Source organism: Microtus pennsylvanicus, chromosome 15 (assembly GCF_037038515.1).
Source record: "Microtus pennsylvanicus isolate mMicPen1 chromosome 15, mMicPen1.hap1, whole genome shotgun sequence".
Classification (NCBI taxonomy): domain Eukaryota; kingdom Metazoa; phylum Chordata; class Mammalia; order Rodentia; family Cricetidae; genus Microtus; species Microtus pennsylvanicus.
Window position 1 is genome coordinate 23,202,686 of NC_134593.1, and position 22,260 is coordinate 23,224,945.

General features: G+C 50.1%; 1 protein-coding gene across 1 annotated transcript in view; it reads left to right on the forward strand.

The window, feature by feature from the left end:
* Positions 1-9,970: 9,970 nt before the first annotated feature.
* Fam167a (family with sequence similarity 167 member A) overlaps positions 9,971-22,260 on the forward strand; it is a 32,066-nt gene continuing 19,776 nt past the window's right edge. Inside the window, exons 1-2 of the mRNA XM_075949790.1 lie at positions 9,971-10,154; positions 15,228-15,328. The gene's annotated coding sequence lies outside the window, so the exon portion shown is untranslated. The remainder of the gene's footprint in view (positions 10,155-15,227; positions 15,329-22,260) is intronic.

Sequence of the window (22,260 nt, forward strand, 5' to 3'; positions counted from 1 at the left end):
TTGGTTTGTGTGATTGCTGTTGCTGCCTTTCCGGCCACTGTGCCTATAGTGACCTCTGACAGTCACACTGTCGAGTGACTGAAGGAGTCGTCATATCTGGGTCTCATCACCCCATTTTACAGGGTTAAAAAAAGGGACTGCTTTTGGTTCAAGTTAAAAGCCAGGGAGCAGTTGCTTGAGACCAAATTCCAGGCTCTCCCATCTGCAGTCCGCTCCTCTTTTCTCTCCAGCGTGTGTTTCTTGGAAAAACCCTTCCCAGGCCTCCATTCCAAACTCCCACTAATGACAGGTTCCGGGGCAGTAGTGCTGGGAGCTTCCAATCCTGAAGGCCGAGCAGCCTGCCACAAACCAAGCTCTCTTAGTAGCTCAAAGGTCAGAAGTCTTTATAGTTCAACCACCGCAAGCCCCCCTGAGACCCTGGCTGCAGGGCCCACCCTGGCAAGCTGTGGTCACTGCCCGCTTTTACAGGCTTCAGTGCCCAGGCCTTCCCATTTCAGCAGTAGCTGCTGGTAAAGAGTCAGGCTTTTTTCGCAGGACATGACGCACATAAAAGAACAGGTGGGATCTGGGACTGTGCTGGGCAAACACAGTGGCTTCAGGAGTTGGCATTGGTGGATTCTCTCCAGGGAAGAAGAGGCCACTTCTTCATTTAGGGCAGGACTCCAGGATGCCCTGGCAGCACCTGGTACCCACTGACTACCTGCTTGGACTCAGCAGTTGAGGGCCTCTTTCTTGCTCTCATGTTCTTTGCTGGGGTAGGTGGTCCAAGACTTCGAACTCCGTGGAGGTCATAGAGGCCATGAGTTCCACCACCCTGTTGCTATAGCCGTATTCATTGTCATACCAGAAAATGAGTTTTACAAAGTTGTCATTGAGAGCAATGCCAGCTCCGGCATCAAAGGTGGGAGAGTGGGCATCACATTTAAAGTTTCAGGAGACAACCTGGACCTCAGTGTATCCCAGGGTCCTCCAATGCCTCAATGCCTGCTTCACCACTTTCTTGATGTCATCATTCTTGGCAGTTTTCTCCAGGCAGCATGTCAGATCCACAAAGGACACATTGGGGATAGGAACATGAAAGGCCACATCAGAGCTTCCTGTTCAGTTCCGGGATGACTTTACCCACGGCCTTGACAGTACCAGTGGAAGCATAGATGATATTCTGGACAGCCCCGTGGCCATTACATCACAGCTTCTTGGAGGGTCCATCATAGTCTTCTGGGTGGCAATGATGACACTGACTGTGCACATGAGTTGTTATGTCTAGACAATACTAGAGTTGTTATGGATGACTTGGCCAGGGATGCTAAGCAGTTGGTGACACAGGGAACATTGTTGACAGTCTTAAGTGAATTCTCACCCTTCTCGTGGTTCACACCCATCACAAACATGGAGCATTAGCAGAAGGAGCAGAGATGTTGATCCTTTTGGCCCTATCCTTCAAATGGGTCCCAGCCTTCTCCATAGTAGTGAAGATACCAGGTTCTACAACATACTCAGCACCAGCATCATCCCATTTGATGTTGGCAGGATCTCACTCCTGGAAGATGGGGATGGCCTTCCCATTGATGACAAGTACCAGTGGATGCAGGGATGATGCTCAGCCTTGACTGTGCCGTTGAACTTACCATGGGAAGAGTCACACTGGAACATGTAGACCATGTAGTGGAGGGCAATGAAGGGGTAATGTCCAACGTCCACTTTCCCAGAGTTAAAGGAAGCCCTGGTAACCAGGTGTGCAATACAACCGAACCTGTTCATTCTGACCTTCACCATCATGTCTCAGGCATGAGGCTGGTACTTCATGCAAAGATGAGGATGTCTCTGGAATAGAGAGAAGCAGAAAGCCCACCATGCCTCTTTAATGAAGGATGATAAGAATGCATACCGTTCATGCACCGGTGCACACACCACATCTTTCACATTCTAACCCTGTGCTGGGCCCCAGGAACATTCCAGAACACAAATGAATGCCCACCATTCCCAAACTCACAGAAGTTGAACTATCCCAGGAAGGCAGATGACAGAGATGACAGAGGAATGACATAGGGATATGTCCACAATATCAGATTGTCATGGGTGGCAAGGAAAATAGGCCCTCCAGGGGCAGCAATCATGTGTCTGTGTCTGTGTGTGTGTGTGTGCGCACGCGCACTCTTGTGTGCGTGCGTGTGTGTTGGAACAGTGAATGCATGCAGGAAAAAATGGGAACATCTGACCAAATTTGTGAAGTCTAGTCCAGTCAGACAGCTGGCTATGGATACATTCATGTGAGTATGTCTGGTCGTGAGTAGGATGGACAAATGAGGGCAAGAAGCCTTTTGGAGAAGGAGATTCAAAACAAGAGTTTTAAAATTTTTTATTTTTATTTTTTAAGGTGTGTGTGTGTGTGTGTGTGTGTATTGGGGGGAGTGTTGTGCATGAGAGTCAGATACCTACAGAGGCCAAAATAGGCCATCAGAGTCTCCAGAGGTTGTAAACTCCCTCCATCAATGGAGGGAACTCAAAACAGGTCCTCTGTAAGAGCAGCACACAATCTCAGTGGCTCAGCCACCTCTCCAGCCTCAGACATGTGTTTTAATCTCAGCCTCTGCCTGGTTTTTGTTTTTATGCTTGTCGTTTGGCCTAGTCTGAATTTTCAGACTCTGAGCTCTCATAGACCTAAGTACTCGACATGGGAAGGCTGGTTGGGCAGAGTAAGAACTGAGCGGACTGTTTATCAGCACACTGAAGTACCACGGCCATGTTGCTTTTCTGTTGCTTTTCTGCTCTTTGAAAGCTTCAAAGACAATTCAACACCTTCATTAAAATGACTCTAATTTTAAAGGGTGTAGAAATTTTCACAGAAGTGGCTAGGGAAACTGAGGTCAGGATGGGGGAGAATAATAAGATCTTACAGGGCAGACGCTGAAGAAGGAGGTCTTCTTTATCCCTTTCCCCCTTCTTTCCTCCTCTGCCTCACTTTCTCTGACCCCTTCCAGAAGGACCATCTGCAAGGAAGGCTGACTGTGTGCTGAACCGGAACATTAGCTGGGGGTGGCTCTTGATGGTCCAGCTAAAGTGACTCCTGTCTGTGCTTCTCAGTTTCTCTGCAGTCTCCAGTATGATAAGCAAGCCCATCCCTGTGTGTCTGGCTCCTTTGATCTCACGTTTAGGACTTCAGTTCTCTGTGAAGTAGAAACAAAGGCAGGCTCCTTCCTGGGAGACAGGGAAATGGCAGCTGACCCTTGAGAAATTATCTGCTGCACTCTTAGCCAGGAAGAGGTCCATGCTCTACACCCCAAAACTGTGGCATCTCTGTTGGCACCTCATTCTATACTGTTCTGTCTTTCTGCTGTTGGATCCCAACAGGCCAGCCTCAGGCCTGGACAAAGAAGGCAGCTAAGACAGTCTCCACTCCGCCCAGCTAAGGGAGTATTTGCTTGTTAGATATTAACCTAGACTGGAAAAAAACCCACACCCCTTCTCAGGTGGCCTCTATGGCAGACAAGATAAGGAACAATATTAGTGTGTGCCTGTGTCCAGTCAACCAATATGCCAGGCATTTATAACCATTGATTCTAATCCTTACAACCACGATTAACAGAAGACAGGCTACCTTGATGTTTGGGTGTGGTAATTGAGGTTTAAATCCTGACAGGTTTGTCCAAAGCATCCCATTTGTGAGAGGCAGATACAGAGGCAGAACAGGAACCACCAGGCACCCTCCCCAAAAAACTCAGGGTTAAAGATGAAGATGCACAGAATCCTTCCCCAACTCCCTCCTGCTCTACATGACATGGGAAAACACTCCACATCTCTTACCGTCTGGTCTCCATTCAGCTCTGAATCCCCTGCTGATGTCTAGATTCCCTTGGGGATAGAATGATTAGTTCGATCCATCTTATTAGGCAACAATTTCTCCCCTCACCCACCTCAAATCTGCCATTGGGGTTTGGCTGATGAAATCAACTCTTCGGGCCTGTATCTATCTGCCAGCCCTGATCAGCTGCTGGCTCTGTGTGAGGAAGGCAGAGGAGCTTAGAAGTCACCCTGGCCTGGCTTGCGCAGAGGCAGTGTTCTGAGCTTAGAAGTCACCCCGGCCTGGCTTGCGTAGAGGCAGTGTTCTGCTGTAGGCTCTAGATTCCTTCCTTCCTGTTTGTGTTTGGTCGTCTGACCATGCGTTTAAAGCAGGGCACTGAATGAGCCATGTTTGGGTTTGAACATGAATAATTGTCCAGCCTGGGACCATGTGCTTAAACACTTGATCCCCAGCTGGTGGCGCTGTTTGGGGAGGTTGGCTATTTGGATGGCTTTTGAAGCCAGGCCACTATGAACAGGCTTTGAGAATAATAATAACCTATTGCTGCTGTGTGGACCAACCTTCAGTAGCTCAGAGATTGAGGGGGATTCACAGAGTTGGCAAGCTAATCACTCTACTTGACTTTTGTATCTGAGGGAGTAAATCTTAATTCTCTGGGGCCAGTGAGGGGGGCTAAACTTAACTCTCTGGGGCCGGTGAAAAAGAAGCACACACACATACACACAAACACACACACACATACACACAAACACACACACATACACACAAACACACAATCTCCAACATGTCAGACTCTCACCTAGGGTACTGATTAATGGCAAACCTTCAGCAGGTCAGAGAAACTGAAGAGGAGACGCAGCTCAAGTGAACTACTGGACAGACAGACACACAAGGACTTATGTGAGGGCCAAAGCTTAGCTCTTCGTTTTATTAGTCTTCCCGCTGTTTGTTTTACTCTGCTCTTTCTCTGTTTTGTTCTTCTACCCTGATGTTTCCCATCTGTCTCTCTCTTGATGTCTTCCTTCTAACTCTCCTTCTACATCTTTCCCGGTGTTTTTCTTCTCTCATGTCTGCTTTTTCTCCAGCAAAATCTTTCTATATACCTCAGCAAAATCTTATATAAGCCAGCAAAATCTTTCAACAGTATAAAAATTACAATGTGGTTACATTCTATTTTCAAGTGAATGATTATAATAAATATAAGCAAAAAACTGCATGTTTTCCATATCTCTTACACAATTAAACATTTTACATACTACAGATGAAAAACAAGCTGTCCCAAGAACCCACATACATTCACACCCAAGCAACTTGTTATAGATTAACAGAGTGTAAGCAAGCAGGATATTTTTCTCAGCCAGTTCTTTTGCTTGCAGGCTGCATTTTGTGGTTAAAGAAAGGATCGATCACTTTATTATTTATCTCAAAAGGTAATCTTATAAGAAATCTTAAAAGAATCCAAATCTAAACTTTTATGTATGAAAACCAGTCAACTCTACTTTAAATCCTCGGGGTGCATAACCACTCATCACCAGTTTTTTTATATCAGGAAGCTGAGGGCAGAAATGGGTACGAGGAATTAATTATCACTCTTTTTTTTAAGGTTTTATTTATTTATTATGTATATAGTGTTCTGCTTGTATGTGTGCCTAAAGGCCAGAAGAGGACACCAGATCTCATTACAGATGGTTGTGAGCCAGCATGTGGTTGCTGGGACTTGAACTCAGGTCCTCTGGAAGAACAGCCAGTGCTCTTAACTGCTGAGCCATCTCTCCAACCCTAATCATCATTCAAGATCGCCAACCCCATCCTAGCAAGAAAGTACATTGGCCATCAACAACCAAGCTGTCATTGTTTTTGTTTCTTGACCTCAACAAGTCCCTCACTAACTATATGTGCCTTTCTTAACTTTAAATTGTTCCCCCAAATTTTCTACCTCAAAGCCATTAGCAAAAACTGCTTAACCTAACTGTACTAACAATTCTACATGCCTAAATTCTTTCTAATGATGGGGGTTGAATCATTAATCTGCTCCATCAGCAATGCCTGGAAAAAGTCAATCACTGTTATAAGTACCAGTAACACCGCCCAGTGAGGGGATGGAAACGCTTGAGAGTTTCCATACAGCCCATAGATTATGAGAGATGTGGTGACCGTGGAGGCACCAATCAGAGCTATGCTCGATAACAGCAGGAGGTCTTCAGGACACATAGTCCTCATGGCATTGCCTCTCCAAGGCTCACGCAGATGTGACTTTGCCAATCACCCAGCCTTGTTTCATGAGTTCCAATGCTGCCTGTTGGTCTCCTTACATGGCCCCTGACAATAACCCAGCTCCATTTCAGGTCTAAGCTCTTGACTTCCTTGTCCCTACTACTCGAGAAGTTACTGCTGTAAGATCTTGTTATCACAAGCTGACTGGCCAACTCTAGGCACTATGCCTTTCCACCATGGTGGACTGTAATTCTCTGAACCATGAGTCCAGATAAATCCTTCCTCCCTGAACTTCTGTTGGGATTTGGTCACCTAGATGAAGATAGTAACTTCTATACGCAGGCTTTCCCACTCCAACCTCTTGCCTTGCTTGGTAGTGTCTCACATCAGGTGTTCATGTAGGTCTCATCACACTGTTTCTTTCATAAGACCTCCTTGGTCTCTTGTTGGTCCAGGTTGGCACTGTCCATCAGAAGCATCCTGCTGTGTGGGTTTTCAGCATCACCTCCTGCCCCTGCCAAGGTGATAGAACCTAGGCAGTGGGTGTGGAGTATCACAGAACAGGGGTCAGAGGAGGCCAGGACAGAAATCAATAATTCTAAGATGCAAAAATGGCTAACCTAATTAGTGTCAGTGTTGAGACTGGAATCTGGATCTCTTGGTTCCTTTCCAGGATTCACTATACTATGCTGCATAACATAATGTCTGGAAGGCTCTCCCCTGTTCACCAAGGCTGAACAACACCACTGGTAGCAGTGACTGCTGATCTCCTTCTAATGCTATATGTGCTGGGGAGACCTCTGTGCTGTTGCGGGTACCAGACCTGGAAACACTGTCTCAATTTCCATTCTTACAAGTGTTCACAGGAGAGAAGAACAAGCTCCAAGAGGCCACTGTGGAGATGGAAGGGAGGATAGTGACAGCCCGGGCTTGTGCACAGGGAGCTGTGTCATCTGTTCCTTAAACAAACCAGCAACACAGACTGGAATCACGCCCACCCCTGACATTTGAGAAGCCCAAAGCAAATGCAGTGAAGGAGGCCCACGCGCCATGTGTCTAAATATTTGAACATTATAAATCAAACTAATAAACTTCGAAATAAGGTTTGTTCTTCCCTCCTGCCTTGACAAATATACAGTTATATGAACCACAAAGGCCAGGCTTTGATTTCACATCTTGTGGGGTCCATTCACTTGTGAATATGGAACTCAGAGGGGTAGGAGAAATGAAGCAAACTCTCTCGTCTCTCCTTTCCCACCCTGGGAACTTAAATTGGGCAAAGGAAAGCCCCAATTTGGCTGTCTAGCCTCCATCTGAGTCTTTATAGACCAGAAAAGAGGCCACGTAGGGAAATAGCCAAATAAAATTGTGTGTGTGTGTGTGTGTGTGTGTGTGTGTGTGTGTGTGTGTGTGTGGTGTGCAATCACCAACATGGATTTTTACAGGTTCTGGGGATTGAACTCAGGAGCTCCTTCCTAAAAGGCAAGCACATCACAGACTGAGCCATCTATCCCCAGCTATTTCCCCAGGAACTTCCCTGAACCCTGTTACCCAGAGGGTAGAGCAAAAAGGGGGTGGGGACTGTGAGAGACACCTCATGAGCCTACAGCCACTTGATCTGCAACTGGCCCAGGGCAGAGCCACTGCAGGTATCCTGGAGTACTGTTACCCACAAATCAACATCAAAGAAATCATTTTCATTTACCCAAAAAGTCACCTCATATCCAAGGACCTCAGGGACTGCCTCCCATATACCAAACACCAGCAGGGCCAAGACTTGGTCCAGGTCCTCCTAACTCCTGAATCCCTGGTGAGTCCTTCCTCTCTGCGATCCCCATTGGCATTCTCTACTGGGGACAAGGTGCTGGTGCTCTCTTCACCCTCATCAGAATCTTGTATGCCCTTTGCTTCCTTCCTCCTTTGATCACAGGCTTCCTGGTACACCCCACGACTAACTTTCCTAAAAACAAAAGCTGTGACCTTCCTTCTTCATCCCACAGTCCTGGGGACTATGCCACACACCACTGCTCAGCCCCTGACACCTATACTCTGACCTCAGTCAAATTGGACTTCAGTGTGTGATCAGGTCCTTCTCTTTCTCTCCAGTTCTCCTTCCCACCCCAGCACTCCCTGAAGCCTCCCTTAGCCCATACCTACCCACCTTCTTACCTGGGCTCCTAAGGCATCTGCCCATTTTCTGACCCCCAGCAATAAAGTGAACGTTCAGTCAATTATCTCCCTAATAACAAGTTGTGAGCGCCATGCCTAGGATTGCTGGCCCCTAAGTGGGCCGAATGGGCTCCCTACAGGATGGGAGCCTGCCTTGTTGCTGAGTGGACTTCTCTGAGAGACAAGGAGGAATACACTGATGACAACCACCTTCTGTCCCCTTTTGAAAGTCATTGTATCATTTGGTGGGAAAAGTCTCTTCCAGGAGCAGCTGACTGAAGCTGATAGACTCTGGCCCAAGACTTGGCATTCTAATAGCCCTCTGGAGAGGAGAAGAGTGTCACGACCCACCTCGGTAGCCTGGCAAGGTCAAAGTCTTAAAGAGCCGCAAGCAGGGTCTGGTATTTCCAAGATATTAATATAGCTTTATTGGGAGGGTGGAAAGCCAATCCAGGAAAATGGTGGAAGACAAGGTATTTTGGGCTTCAATTGTAAAACCCCAAAAGTAAAGAGTGGACTTTCTGCTGGTTACCTCACTATATCGATGCAAATGACTAACATAAAAGGGTGACCCTCGAAGGAAGCCTGGAAAGTTAGGGCTCCTATCTCACACCTTTCCAGGCCCTGCTTGTTTGTTGTGGGAGGGACCTGCTACCAACCCAGGGCCATGTTACTAGTCACACAGGTTTCTGGCTTCCGACAGGCGAGCAGAGGGGCTCTAGTGACATTCCAGACGGCACAAGTGATGTGTGATGACGAGTGACCTAGTCAATCAAGCCCTTGGCTTCTAGTCCCAGGTGGCTTTTGTCTTTCTTGTCCCTGTGTGCAGCATCCCTTTGTCTTCTGCACACACACACACACACACTGGAATATACTGCAGACCACTGAAGAGCCACTTCTTTCTATGAGGTTCTCAGCCTCCGCTGAGCTCAAACAAGTCCGCTGAGGCCTCTCTGCCATCCCATTAGCCCACATACAAGGAGCAGTCAGGTGGCAGATGTGGCGCCTAGCTAACCAACTACTTGATAATCTTCATACTGCTGCTGTCCCCATTCGTAACACAGTCCACCCGGAGTGCAAACAGTGTTGAGTAGGGAGGGGTATGTCGGGTATTGAAGGTCGTACCTCAAGTACTTCTGTAGCCAATAGGAAAGAGAAAGCTCCATCCCCTTAAAACCACACCAGCATGACTCAAGAGACAGAATGAGGCACAGGTGGTTAATGGGGCAACAGGCTCAAGTCAGACCCACTGGCACTACCCACGGTTCTTTTCCCTTAACATCCCGGAGTCTCAGTCTCCCCAGTTGAGAGCTAAGTCAAAGCTGTCCACAGATGCCCACCCAGCTAGAGTCCTGTGATGGTGTGGCATGTGCGGACCAGTGGCAGTTGGTCTGACTTGGTGGCTGCTGCTAGGATCAAGAACCCAAGCCTTTGGTGGGTGGAGTGCAGCCGGTTTTCCCTGCCCACTCCAGCAGCGAACTGCTGACAGTGGCAAAGCCACGTTGCCATGCTAGGAGAGGTCTGGGGGATGGGGGGAGTGGAGATGGGACGGGACACAACTCTCTTGGCTTTGGTCTTGATGGAAAGAAAAAAAAATCAATGTTTGGATTTGATTTCATCTGAGGCTTTCTGAGAGCGCCTGGCTGGGCTCAGCCCTGCACAGGGAGTGAGAATAGGGGGTCTTTAGGACCCGGACAGGCTCGGACCAGCTGGGCCTGGAGGCCAACCTGCCGTGGCTTGAATGGGAGGCGGGCGGCGGCGCCGAGAGGCTAGTCGAATAGCTCTGTGGTCGCCAGGCAACCGCCCTGACGCAATGCAAAAGAACGTCCCTTCAAAAAATAACCGTGAGGAGAATTCGCAGTGTTTGTGAGCTCGGGAGGCGGGAGCCAGAAACCGAGAGCGCCAAGGGCAGGCGCGGGCTGGCTGCGGGGTCCTCGACAGCTCCGGCGACGCGGCTGGGGCGCAAGAGGTGGGTTTGCGGCGGTGCGGGTTGGCCAGGCGCTCCGGCGCCCAGGTCTTCAGGGCGGGCAGTGGGGGGCTCTGGATTCCATAACCCTGTAGTGGAGACACCGCCATCAGACAGCGTGGTCCCTTCCATTTGCTGCTGGGGTCTCAGACCTGTTTGGAAGGCGTGGAGGAGTCAAATGTGGACTCCATGCCTCGGGTCCTAGTTCTCTGTTGACCCTTGTAGGGCTATGATTCCCGGTGGGGATTTGCGAGTCTATAACCTGAGAGGGAGGAACCTCTTGGGACTCAGGTCCAGGTCTACTTAACTGAGCTAGTGACCCCCATACCTACACTTCTAAGGAAGATGAGAGTTCTGGCCTCAAGGGTTCAATCCCCAACTCTGAAGTGACCCAGGCTACTTGGCTCTGTGGTGCCCCAAGAGTGAAGGCAGGGAAACCAGAGGGGACTGCACACCCAAATGCTGCTCAGGGAAGGAGCAGGTCAGCCATAAAGCTGAGCACCTGGATGGCCAGAAAGAACGAGGGGCTATGATGAGAGGGAGGGGGGGCAGCTTTCTCTCAGATGGCTTCTGTATGCATCAGTTCTGTTGAGATAAACCCTGGGAACATCTGGAAAATGGATTGTCTCTAGGCTGGTGTCCCCAGCGTCTGTCTTACACTCGCAGCAGGTTCTGTCTACCGCCATCCCTCCCACCATTGGACAATCATTCCTGGAGAATCCTGGGTGAGAACAGGTTCTTGCAGGGAATGCTCAGGAGATGCGCCCCCCCCCCCAGTCAGTTTCCTTCCACACCCAAGAGTTCTCTCTCCTTCCCTCCTCTCTTCTTGCCCCCCCATCATTCTCTCTCCTTCTTCCTCTTTTCTCTCTCCTCCTCTCTCCTCTCCTACCAGGCTTGGGATTCACTGGTCAAAGTCCTGGCCAAGCCAAGGTAACCAAGGTACCTGTTAGCCTGTCCTCATCCTTGGGATGGGGGATCCTGCCAGAGTGGTTTTCAAGAGCTTGGCAAAGCAACATACTCTATCTACTTCAAGCGACAGAGTGACCGTGCTTCTTTCCTACTGACCTCACTGCTGAGATCCCTTGGCATCCTTGGTCACTTGAACCTTACAATTACTCTTTGTGAGTCTCTGTTTGGAGTCTGAGAAGCAAGGGAACTTGGAGCAGCTTGTGTGGCTTTGGAAGTTGCAGAGACATCCCTGTGCCTAACTCCCTGCGCTCCAGAAATGCTTGCAGGAGAAGGTTGCTTCAGGAGGCCAGGGAATCCACCCTGGCCCAGAGACAGGAAGAAATAATTCACACCCACATGAAATCACAGTCACGGGGTGCTTGTCTCATGGCCTGAGAAAGTCCCCTGCATGTGCATAAAGACCTGACTTTGTTACCCAGCACTGAATAAACTGGGCTTAGTAGCCCATGCCTGTAATCCCAGCACTTGGGAGTTGGAGGCAAGATGATCAAAAGTTCGAGATCATCCTTGGCTACCTAGCAAGTTTGAGCTACATCTCTGAGGAGGAAGGAGAACAAAAAAGCTGGAATCTCATACCCACATACGTTGGGTCAGTGAGGAAGACAGATCCCTTATGAAAGAGACCTAGAAGGATGAGACTGGCTGAGCTCCTAGGAAACAAGGACAGTCCGTGGGCTAGAGTTTAGCAGGAAGTGGCAGATGAGCCTTGCCAATTAGTCACCTGTAACCTCTGAGCTCCATAAAAGCTGGGTTGGCAGGATCTGAGGACCTGGGCCAGAATTCCTGCCCCTTAAGGACCAATTCTCTCCCTAGTAACAGCTACCACTTCTCTCTTGAGTAGAGAGCAAAGGAAAGGAGAGGGAGGGGGACACCAGGGGTCAGAGGTTGTATTACTCTATCCCCACCTTTCCTATCCTGTCCCCACCAGTCTTCCCAAGCACTACACTCCTCTCTATCATACCACCATGCCATATCACCTAGGGGGCAGCTCTGTGGATAGCAGCCCCGAGTCCCATCGGCATGAGGAAGAGGGCCCTGTTCTCAAAGCTCCCCTGGATCAGGTCCTCATCACACCTCAGACTCTCGAAGTCACCCCTGGCATATGGTAACTGCCTTCATGGACGCATTTCCAGAGTTACCACCAATGGGACAGGCTTCTGTTTCTCACCTCAGAGTGGGAGACCGAGCCCTCCTTCCTCACTGGGGCTACGAATTCTTTTCAGGATACCCTGATCAAATGTGGGAGTGGGTTGGTGGTGGATCCCAAGCACCCCCTTACAGGGTATGCTACGTGGGACCTGGAGGGCAAACCTGGGTCAGATCTCATTTTCCAGGTTGAAGGGCAAGACTTGCGTGAGTTCATGCTTCGGTCTATGCAGTGGCCACTGTCCCAATTCTTAGAGGCTGGCCTGTATTTCCTCATTCCAAGAAGTCAGTAGAGCCTCTGAGCAGCGCCTGGGGACAGACCAATGGCAGCTGGAAGGAAGGTGGTCGTAGAAGCCTTGAGGAGGTTTTGATGAGGACCTGTATGTCCAGGAGACCACCTGGGAGCCTGGCTTTCTCTTATCTACCAAGTCAGCAGTGGCATCAAATGCATGTTCCCTTGAGCTTACACAGGTGCTGAACCCTGGGGACACAAGGCAGTCAAGAGCCTGACCAACCAGATGCTCAGAGCTCAGGCAAGGCTATGCTGTTTCCTCATCTGTTTTCTTGATTGGTTGGTAGCAGCTGCTGGAAACATGGCAGAAGGTGGCTGCAAGCCTGTTTTGTTATCCAGTTTGAGTTAAAGCGAGCCTGACAGCAAGTTCTGCCCACATGTAGGCATCTTTGGATATGCATACTTCCAAAGAGCTCCAGCACGTCCTGGGAGCCTGTCCTGGAGGTTTCCTGATATCCCAGCCATCTGCCTCTTGGCACCCTGGCCACCCCTCCTTGGAGCACTCTCTAGAAGCGTTCACCTTCCAAGCCCATCTGTCCCTCCAATTCATTCATCATCCCACCCCTCTGGGATACCTCAGTCTGCAAAAAAGATCAGAGAAAAAACATGTTTGCTTTGCCGGTTGCTGGGTGCTCCTGCTGCCAGCGAGCACAACAGCACACCTGCACTGCTACCTCTGGAAGGGGTGGGGATTTCCCGCTCAGTGAGCCCTAGGAGGAGGGAGTCTCCCTTTGAATGCACTCGGGGGCAGCTAGCCTGGCAGAACCACCTAGAATGCCTACCTCTCTTCATCTTCAAAGCCTTTTAGGATCAAGATGAGCATTGTGTGGGGGAGTTCTTGTAAAGGAGCAAAGACCCCGGTCCAGGCTGCTGAGGAGTAAATGCCGTTTGCATTGAGAAAAGGGTGGCATCCAGTTGGTGCTCTGCTCATCTTAGAACATGCAGACACTCTCCTGAGTGTTAGTGTTTGGGAAGCTGTGTTCCCAGGGGACAGGCCAAGGCCCAGTCGAGGGCACGGGGTGGCAGTCCAGTTTGAGTTGTCACTAGTATTACACACACACTTTCTCTCCTTTGATCCCCCTAGACCACAGGTTGATTCTCCTATGATCCGGTTTTATGACCCGAAAGTCTGAGGTGTCGATCATCCGCCATAACAGCGGTAGTTGGCGGCCAGTCTCCACCATCTCTCTGCCTGCCCCATCCCTCACTGTTTGGGATCCCTCTGAAGCACCAGATTCTCTCCTTTTGTGGCCAGCAGGTGCAGCATCTGATGACATAATAAGGGGCAGGGTCACACAACCAACTTTCTCTTCTGCCTTCAGTCACTTAGAACAGATTCTCTCCATACCCCAGTGTGAGCATAGCATGTTCCTGTGGGCAGCTGCAGGCCACCCTGGACATTGCCCAGCCTAACTTAGATCGGCTATAACTCCACTGCATCCTCCACTGCGTTCCATCCAAACTCAACCAAACCAGACCAGATCCTGAACAGTCAGCCTACTTTTAGGGTAGGAGGTGTGGTACTCAGGTAGACACAACTGTGCACCAGGAATCTGCCTAAGAAATCCTTGCAAATGGTTGGGCCTTGGAGCTTGCAGAATGACATAGAAAACAAATAGAACAGATTTCCACTTGAACCAGACCGTTGGTTTTGCTTATTTGAAGTTGGAGCCCGTTATCATGGATTTGAATAGGCCTAACTGCCTTGTCTAGGGTTCTGGGGAAAATGCCACTTAGGATGTTTTCTAGAGGGCCACTATGTCCTTAATTGTGAAATGGTACCTGAGCCTTCTGGGAAGTATATGTTGCTCCTGTAGCTAGGATACACACCCCCAACTGCCTTCTGCTTTTATACAGATTGCTTCAGAGACTACTCTGTGTGTTGGATTCCTTGAAGCCACTGTGGTCACGTGAGGCAGATGGCTGGGACAGTAAGAGACTGACTTATCAGAGGTCCTCCTTCCAGGGAGGACCCTTTCCCTTCTCTTCATTTCTCAGGGCTCCATCCCACCCTATTACCCTGCCTCTCAGGTATCTTCCTCCATATTTGCCAGAGAAGACCTAGCCCAGGGCTACGGAGGGGACATAATGAGGAGTCCGGGTCTCCTCATAGACCCCCCCTCTCCTCCTTGCAGCAGCCCCATGCTTTCTGCCCTCCTTTCAGGGATGATGTCAATTAGCTGTCTGGATCCTGGGAGCCATGGCCCCTCCCAGACCCATAGGGAAGCACACATCTTTCTTGGCATTTTTCTCGGCAACTTTTTTCACTGGGCAAAATGAAAGCAAACTTAGGCGTCTTGCAGGAGGCCCGTGGAGCCAGGCCTATCAATTATTCAGCACTGACCTGGCGCTTTGCATTTGCAAAGATCTTTAAAAGTACTTTTATAGATTCTTCCCTCATAGTGTCTCAGTGTGACAAAAAGAAAAAAAAAAGGCTTCACATTTCTTAGACAATGGAGGCAGGACTCTGCTTAGAGTCCAAAGGTTCAAGTCCAGGTCTAGTCAGCCCCTCTAATGGAGCCATGTGACCCTAGGCCAGTCTTATGACATCTCCGGTTTGGGGTTCCTATGGGGTCTAACGCTGGAGAAGGTTTCTCTAGCCCAGGCCACCGAAAAACGTTATCAACAGCAGCGTGGTTTGAGAATGTTTATGAACGATTGTATTTCAGGTATGCAGAGAGAAGCATTGGATCCTGAGTGGAGGGGCAACTGTTAGCACTGGACACTGCAAACCAAGCCTTTCTGGGTGAAGATCTCTGCGAGAACACAGGTAAGTGGGTTTTGTTGCCTGTGGCTCCAAAATGTGGTTGCCAGCCCACTGGCTACTATAACCTGAGGAACTGTCCCAGAAGGAATCAGAGGCCAGTGACACACTGTGCTTACTGAGAGCTCGGTGACAGCTCTTGGGCCATGTCTCTCTAGGCTGTGGGCTTGGGGCTGATGTCTTTCTCCTTATCCCCAGGCTGAACCTGCCTCAACTAGTTCTTATTTCCATCTCCCTCAGGAATGCTGGGGATTCTAAGGCAGGGCGGGATATGCCCACGCTGTCACTGGAGCCTCACCTCCCCCAAGGCTTCTATTGGACCTCCTGCCATCTTCTTGTCCCTGCCCCTCCACACACTGGAGGACTCAGGCCTAGCATCAGGACTGCCTCTTGGTCAGTCCCCTACACATAGGCAGAAGTCGGTCCCCAACACCATACAAGTTCCAAGAGCCGTGTGGCTTGTCCAGGGTGGCATGATTGGTGTGGCAGAACCGTGTCCCCACAGCCATGCCTGTTTACAGAGGAAGACCCCAGACCAGAGACAGACTCCAGCCTCTTTGGAAGGAAGGTCTGGGTTAGCATGGTGCTCCGTTGCAGGACGGAACTATCCAGGCAGCACCCAGATGGCTTCGTAGTTACCCTGGGTAGACAGCTTCCTCACTCACATGGACACACATCCAACAAGACAACCATCAACTGTCGTACTACACACACTCACTCAGGCATACACACAGAGAGTGTAAGGCAACATGATTCACACACACACACAGAGAGAGAGAGAGAGAGAGAGAGAGAGAGAGAGAGAGAGAGAGAGAGAAGAGAACAAGACAACCATCCCACCACACACCAATCAAGATAATTTGCACACACACACAGCATTCCACAGTCAGTAAAACAACCACCTCCTACTCACACACACACATCCCAGCACAATTAACCCCCTCCCTGCCTCTGTGGCCAGGGACACCCCGTTTCAGGTGCTCCCAACAATACTAACTAGAAGCTGGAATAAAAATGGGCCTGGGAAGGGGAAAGATGACTGGCAGAGGGCCAGATCAGCGGGTGTCCCTCCTGCTTCTGTCACCATGGCAACCCCAAGGAGGAGGAAAAGGGCTCTGGGCAGTCAGTGCCCAGCTGGTGTCGTCAACACCAGGGGCGGGGGTGGGGGTGGGGGTGGGCTGTGTCTCCTCCTTTCATCCCCGGCTCGGCAGGGCTGAGGCACAACTGCCAAGCTTGGGTGGTCATATTTACAGACCACACCTTCCAGGTTGGGTGAGCTGGGTAGGAGCGCCCCACCCCCATGTAAGATTAGCATCAGGTTTATGATTAAACCTGGACAGATAAGCCTGCCTGGGCCAGGAAGCCCTGACCTATGACTCTTCCAACACCTGAAAAAGCGGCAGAGCCCACTGAATACCTACCTTGTCCCTCATCATTTCATGTACCCCGTGACTCTACAACAGCTTCATCTTCAGAGAAGGAGCCCAGACCTGATAAGAGATGAGAAGATGTGTGCAGGCTGTCAACTCAGTTCACTTTGTCCTTCACTCTACGCCATTGGAGACCCCCTCAGAGCACAGCCTATTGGTAGAAGCAGGGGGCAGGGGCTGTGGGGGCTGTCTGCCCTAACGTTGATTAGGAGACCAAAGACAATGTCCCTAATCAGGTCACACACTTTCTGATGGAGTTTGCCGCTTGGTGACGCGCGGGCACACTCATCAGAGGAGCACCGACTTCCTTGTACACAGTGTGAGCCTCTGCCCACTGGCCAAGCCTGGCCGGGCTCCAGCAGTAGAGTATTGGGCAGCAAGACAATGTTGGGGTATGAAAGCCAGACTCGATGAAGACATTTCCTATACCTGCCTTGCTAAGCAAAGTTAGATTCCAAGGGAGCTTGATCCGTGGGGTAGCCAGTTCTTCATTCCAGAAGCTTCCTTAACATGCCTAAGTAACACCTGCTGATGGAAAGCTTTCTATGTGGGTGGTTCTCAGAAAGGAAATAGCCAGCCCTGTCCAGATAGTATGTTCTAGAAAACAGCACAGTAGCCCCAAGGAATGTGGAGGAAGGCTGTGGGCTGTCACCAAGGTAGCCTACACCTTAAGCTGGTCACTCAGTCCCCAACTCACTTGGCCAACTGTGTAGTCTAGAAGACCTGACCAACCTTCTTTGTTATATACAGGTGGCCTGTAGTCACAGTCAAGGTGGTCCTCAGGTGGGGGCAGCATCACTGGATAGCACAGAGCTGGGACAGAACTAGCTATCTCCAGGACAGTCGTTTGACACATGATATGTGAGCCCCGTCTTGTTGAGCTACATAACAAGGGAGAGAGCCTAGCCCTTAGCTCCAAGCTCAGCCTTGCCGCCTTGCTGGCATTGTCCTCGTCACAACTACCCAGTATCAACCTTTTCCCTGCCAATTCTCTCTCATCTCTGGGCCTCCATTTCCCCAAATAACGGAATGGTCACACTATGCAGTCACAGGTCCTTGGGCTCATGAAATGCTCTTTCTTCAGGTGCCTGGTTTGGTAGGTATTAGAAGCTTGGCAATGTTAATAAATAGTACCTAGAAGCATGGTTGCTAGGGCGGGATCCAAGATGTACTGTGCAAGATAAGGGGTCACAACTAATGGGGTCCCAGAGGAACATCCAAGGGCACGAAGGAAGGGGCCACTGAGAAGGAGACAACATTTGTACCTCTGGTCTTAGGCCTAAGCAGAAGGATGTTGGGGTGTGGCAGACATCAGTGGGTGAGGGGTAGCGGGGGATGGAAGGCATCAGTGGTAGTTGGCAGGAGATAGATAGAGAACTCTCAGCTTTCCCCAGTTGGACCCTATTCCCAAAAAGCAACCTCTTCAGCCTTTGGGGACCTTGTAGAATCAGAACAATTGAGGCTCAAATGTATTAACTCTGAGAACTATTTATTATCTTTGATGTTCTGCTTGTTCTGAGCTCTGGGCACCTATCTGGTCCTCTGTTCTAAATAATGTGCCTCTTTTTCCTGGGTGGCCATCACAGCCCCTTGCCAGTGTTCCTGGGCTGGGGTTTTGTGACACAGGTTTCTTCTTGTTGTTGTCTCCAACCTGTAAAATCAACCCAAAGCGCTAGGGTTATGGTACCTCTTCCAGGCGGCAGGAAACGTCTCCAGGCAAAATCAGGAGTTAATAGCGAGACTAGCCTGCTAGTGTGGGGCTGTGGCGGCCAGCTATAGGAAGTAAACTGTAGCAGTAGGGGGTTGTCACCTTGCTGAGGTCGCCTAGAGAGGCACATCGCCAAACAGCTGCAGGCGTACAGATGTTTGCCCCAGTTTGGACATCCTGCTGCTGTCCGTTAGGGAAGGCCCAGAGCATGTCCTCTCCCTCACAATGACCCCCTGGGTGGCAATTCTGTTAGAAGGAGCAGTGGAAGTGTGAAAAGTCACACATGGCAAGCTGTCACCCTGTCCTCACCAAGTGTTGCTTGTGGATGACTGTAAATTAGAAAACAACTCTGAATGCAGACAGACTTGGTAATCAATTTACTAAGCAGAAGGTGACAGCTCATCCTGTTAGTTCTCAACCGTGTGTCTCTAAGGGACAGAGAAATGTGGGTGAAGAGAGTGCTTAAGTGTCGTGGCATTTCATGGCACTGCTTGGCTCTCGGTTATATTTGTTGCCCATGCAAATGAGCTGTGTGGCCCGCACTCTAGCCAGGGCTCCTGAGTGTAGGCACACAGAAAGCAGCGTGGTTGTAGGGATATTGGACAGTCGTAGGAAGTGAGAAGAGGTGAAGGCCAAGGAAGAAGCACGCAGATACAGGGCAGAAACAAGTCAGAACCAGCCCCCTGGTTATTTAGGAGAGACCATTGGCTAGGTGGCCTCTGTAGCTCACAACTGTCTTGGGACTGGCACCTAGGTGGCCACATGGGAATTCTCATTGGCTCTTCTTCTCATGGGCCTCACACACTCCAAATTCAGAGCCCAGGCCTGAGCCTCTGATTGGTCAAGCTCAAGTCCCATGCTCAAATCTAGTCATCAGGTCCTTAGCAGAAAAAGGGAACTTAGGGCTGGTCCTGTGGTCTCAGAGAATGAACACCAAGGGTGTCTGGCCTGATTCTGGTTCTAAACAACGTGGGAGCTCCCTGCAGACAGCAAAGGAGGGGCTCCATTGTGGCATAGAAACAAGCAAACGCCGAATACCAGTAAGCATTCGCCATATTGTTTTCCTTCCTTCTGTAATACGTGCTTCTGCTAGCCAGTTATAACAGTTGAGAATCTAGCTGGAAGTAGCTTAGGTCTCAGAGGAGACTCTGAAGGGCTGCATCATCAAAGCCTAGGTTGTAGGTCCTGGGTAACTGAACAAATGTCTGTAGGAACATGGGCGTCTCTCACACCACTGAAGAAAATGTCCGTTTCCCCTTAGCGACTGTTAACCTCGTATATGCCTCAGTAAAGGTGGGGCCTCATGAGCTCCCTCCTTCCATGATGGAATATGAATGAGCCTGGTCTTGTGTAGGTCTTTAGTGGGTGATATCAGTTGCTGAGAGTTCAAGATGGCAACAGTCTTGTCATACCCCGAGAACAGTGTCCCACAACAGTCGGGCTCCCAACAAGGTCTAATTGGGAGCCTCAAACTGTTGTGTGTGCTTGGGGTTATACCCTAGTAAACGCTTACCCTGTGACACCAAGAGGCCCCTAGTAACTCCAGACTGCTGGCAGTAAGGCCAGGTTGGAGGAAGGAGTGCTCTGATTAGTTCAGTTAAAGTCATGTGACTGCTGCACCTGAGGTGAGAGGGAATGTCCATGCCCTAGGGGTCGGGCTCCTCAGAACAAAGTAGAATGACCTTTCTGGAGAGCAGAAGGCAGACGGCAGAAGGTGCCAAGTGGAAATGACCCCACACCATACTGAGCGCCAAGGAAGTCCTAACTGTGTCAGTTCAAAGTCTCAGGACATGGCCCAAGCTGAGTCTGCTCCTGATTTGCCTGGGGAAGGGTGGGGGAGGCTGCACACTTGCGGCTGGGCACACAGGTTTATCGACATAGTCTCATTCAGGCAGTCAGGGCAGAGCAGGGGTAGATGTGGCATCTCCTGAGGACAGATAGATGTCCACAGTAGGCCCAGGAGCCACACCTCTGCTTCTCTGAGCCCATTCAGCAGGCACGCATGTGAACAAGCACAGGCCACAGAGACAGGGTTGATTACAGAGGGCAGGCAGCCCTGTGCTAATTAGGTTCTAGATTCAGGACCAAAGTGCCAGTTCACGTTGTGAGCATCACAGGGTGGTAGAGGAGAGCATCGTGAAGTCCTGGCAGGAGCTGGAGAGGTGGCTCAGCAGATAAGAACACTGGCTGCTCTTCGAGAGGATCCAGGTTCAACTCCCAGCACCTGTATGGTTGCTAACGGCTGTCTGTAGCTCCACTTCCTGGAGATGCAACAACCTCTTCTGGCCTCCTCAGGCACGGCACACTCCTTGGTGGTGCCTAGATGTATGTGCAGACAAAGCACTCATACACATAAAATACAAATAAGTCTTACAAAAAAAGAAGAGCCCGGTATAAATGTGTTGGTCTAAGAAGGACAAGAAGTCCAGACGTTAAGAGATAGCCTAGATACAGTTACGGAAGACTTGAGTCCCAGCTCCACCACTGACTAGCTCTGCGACCTTAGGCAGTGGCCACTCCTATCTGGGCCTTCAGTCTCCCCATCTGTATGATTGGGACAATCCCAGGCCTCTATGATGCTCAAATTATTGTCCTGCGTTCCTGTGTCAGGACAGGCCTGTTAGAATACTCCTGCTCTGCTTGCTTCTAGTGTTAGCTAATCTTGTGGTGACATCATTGTTTTCCTGTGTACTGACATCACCAGAACACACCACTCAGCCAGCAAAGATTAAAGCAATCTTCCGGAAAGAGAAAGGCCTCAAATCCCTGAGAACGGAGGTAGAGAAGAGAGGTAGGAAGAAACAGCTGTACAAAGTCATGAGACTTAAGGGGGCAGGAGAGGTGGGAGGGGGTGTTAGATTGTATCTCCCAGAGAGGATATGGTGTGTTCCAGTGGAAAGAGGGGAGTATTAGTCAACACACCCCTGGCCTTCCTCTGCCCAAGAGCCCACTGGGGAAGTGGGCTTGAAGACTTTCCAGATGAGCAAATTAGCTCATAATGAGACAAGGTGTTGGCTGACGGATGGAACTGTACCCACCCACCTCGTCCTCCAGCAGCCTAGGAATTAGCTCACAGCTGGCGAAGCATCCTGTGCTATCCTGGAAACCAGGGAGCATGTTTGAACAGCAGTCATGTATGCAGAGTTGGCCTCTTGGCCCACACATCCTTTCTTCAGGAAGGCTGGCAACACCTGCAAGGCTTATCCTTGCTATTCTTGGGGCATCTGCCATGTGGGGCATCCCTGAGCCTGGTGGGATTCTGGGATTGTCTTCTTTCTCCTGATCCCCTGGTCCCAAGTCTGAGGATGCCCTTTGGCTTTCTGCTTAGCTATGTGCTTACCGCTCTAGGAGAATCTAGGTTAGGTGAGACGCCTGCTGCCCAGCATATCAGAAGGCTCTTCCTGAGCCCAGGCTCTAGAATACCCCACTATATCAGGAAAGACAGAAGGGCCCTGCTGCCATTCTGCCCACCCAAGAAGCTGCCTCAGGGATGGCACCTGTTGCAAACACCCATTCAACTCCTTGCCTCCAGCTCAGAATGAAGTTAGCTAAGTGCTCACTAAGTGGGCAGTTGATGGTGGAACTTTCTTCTGGCACCTCCCCAGGCCTGTGTGGGTAACATCCCAGGCCAACTCCTACACCCAGTTCTAGAGGAGGGAAGAAACCCTCTGGGCCTCATCAGATGCCGGGATCATTTGGTTTCCAAGGAAAGGTGGGGAGGAGCAGAGATCATTCAGGTCACCCAAAAGGTCCAGGGAGGGCCCACAGATGACAAGCTGGTGTGGGAGTGGGGCGATGGG